Source organism: Vitis riparia, chromosome 14 (assembly GCF_004353265.1).
Source record: "Vitis riparia cultivar Riparia Gloire de Montpellier isolate 1030 chromosome 14, EGFV_Vit.rip_1.0, whole genome shotgun sequence".
Classification (NCBI taxonomy): domain Eukaryota; kingdom Viridiplantae; phylum Streptophyta; class Magnoliopsida; order Vitales; family Vitaceae; genus Vitis; species Vitis riparia.
In genome coordinates, this window is record NC_048444.1 from 5,484,600 (window position 1) to 5,486,947 (window position 2,348).

Sequence of the window (2,348 nt, forward strand, 5' to 3'; positions counted from 1 at the left end):
GTTGTTGATACCACTTCAAAATTGAAATGTTTCTTTTGTTGGGTTCCTTGCTTAGCCAATCAAGTAACAGGTATCTTAGCAACAATGAAGCAAAATAATTTGTTCTGCATAGGAGATTTGTACCTCCATGATTTGTAAAGGGCGTTTTTCCTATCATTTTGAGCTGCGCAGGTAGATATTTGCTTTTTGGAGAAATAAACGTTTACTTTTCTTTTTTTATAAGTAATAGACATGTACTTTCCTTCTTTTGATCAAACTTTCTATAGCGAATGGTGTATCATCAAAAGAATTTCTCATGTTTCTTATGTTTGCTATTCCAACGCAATGAAATGGTTGTTTCTGATTGAAATACATACATATATAGTATGCAGATAAAAGTGCTATTCTTCTAATATGATTTTTTTATAAGTAAGAAAAATGAATTTAAGGATAGCAATACCAAAAAGAGAGAACATAAAAAACCATTCCCTCCCTTACCAAGATCCTACCCAACCTACAAAATCAATTTGAGGAATTAAGCCTTCTTATATGTACATCCTAACCAATGACAAGAGATTTCTAAGAAATGAGCCCTTCCGTGATGCTACTCTTGTAATACAATCTCCAGACACAATTAACAATCATCCAAAGCACATAAGATAGCTTACAAACTTTAAAATTAACCACAATTAATATAAAGTAATATAAAATTGTTGTTTCTTTAGTACCATAACTCTCAAGGATGGGGAAGGATTTTGATTGTAGAGAGGGTTCCCTTCCATACCTTGTCCTTCCATTGGAAGCACCATTATGGTGAAATCAGTACAAGAACCCATTATTAAAAGATGTCAGAGGATACAGAAGCCATAGTAGTTATGAAAACAGGGAAGATTAACCTAATTTATGGCTCTCCAACTAGAATACCAACATTTGCTGTCTTAGTACCAATTATGTTGCTTTTAGAATACCAACATTAACCTAATTTGGACGCCTTGGGTTCCAATTAGGACTAGCTTTTTTGGTTGGGAGGTGGCTTGGTGCAGGCTGCTCACCGCTGACCGCCTGAAGAGATTTGGTTGGAGCATTCCCAACAGGGGCTTTTTGTGCAAATATGAGGAGGAAACCACATATCACCTTTTCTTGTTTTGTGAGAAGGCCAAAATGTTATGGTTTCTAATCTTCTCCCTTTTTGGGGTGCAATGGGTGATGCACTCCTCTATGAAAAGGAACCTCCTAGGATGGCATGGATCTTTCGTGGGCAAGAAAAGGGAGAAAAGCTTGGAAAGCTGCCCCCCTCTGCCTGATGTGGACCATTTGGAAAGAAAGGAATAGGAGGGCCTTCGATGATATTGAGAGGAACGACCAAGATATTAAATCCATTTTTTTATACACTTTTGTGAATTGAGCTAAGGTGTATATAGAGGAACACACTCTCTCTTTGATAGATTTTGTAGACTGGCTAGCCACCAAGTAAGGGTCAGGCTTGTTTATCTTTTTGTTTTTTGCTTCTTTGTATCTTGGTATACTCCGTGTATACCCTTTCTCTAGCCTTTTGGCTCTTAATGAATTATCTTTACCTATCAAAAAAAAAGATTTGACGGTTTGACAAGATTTCTCTAGAGATGGAAATGATAAGCAACAGAAACACTATTAAGCAAAATAGGAAAATGTATATGCACTAAAATTGTAAACTCAACATATATCAATCATGTACAACCTCTCTTGTAAAAGTGGCTCCAGAGGCCTAGGGTGCAACATGATATGATTTATAGAAGGGTGATGTCAGCAAAATAGGGAGTTGACACTACAAAGAGGGTGCATAGGGAGGTTGGTTATTTCAGATCTATGCAGGATTTAAAATGAGTTCTTTTATTATCAGAAATTTAAAGGGAGTTCTTTACTGGAAATTTCTAATTATTAGAACCACTAGTGCCCCTTTTGAACTTTATATTTTCCAAAATTCTCTATTTCTTTTTTTAAATTCTGATTTGATTCAATCATTTTCTATTTGGGATCAGACTCTCCTAGATGGACTTGGAGACATAATTTTGATATATCTCTTTCTTTTTTTTCTTCTTGATTTTGTTAATTTGCTAGTGCCATAAAACCTAATTCCTTACTGCCCTCCATAAAGCCCAAAAGAGTGAATCCATTAGAATTATTAATTGCAGGTTGCTGGTTGCCACATCATCACCATTCAGAGACACTCTAAGGCCAAATCTGATGACAAAACCATTAATATCTTTCTGAAGTGATAAGAGTTTAAAAAGCTAATGCATACATAATTTTTTAAGAGATAAAGAAGGTCCCGGTAAGATTGAGTCATTGACAAGAATTAATCACCTATAAGCAAACTGAGAACAGCATCT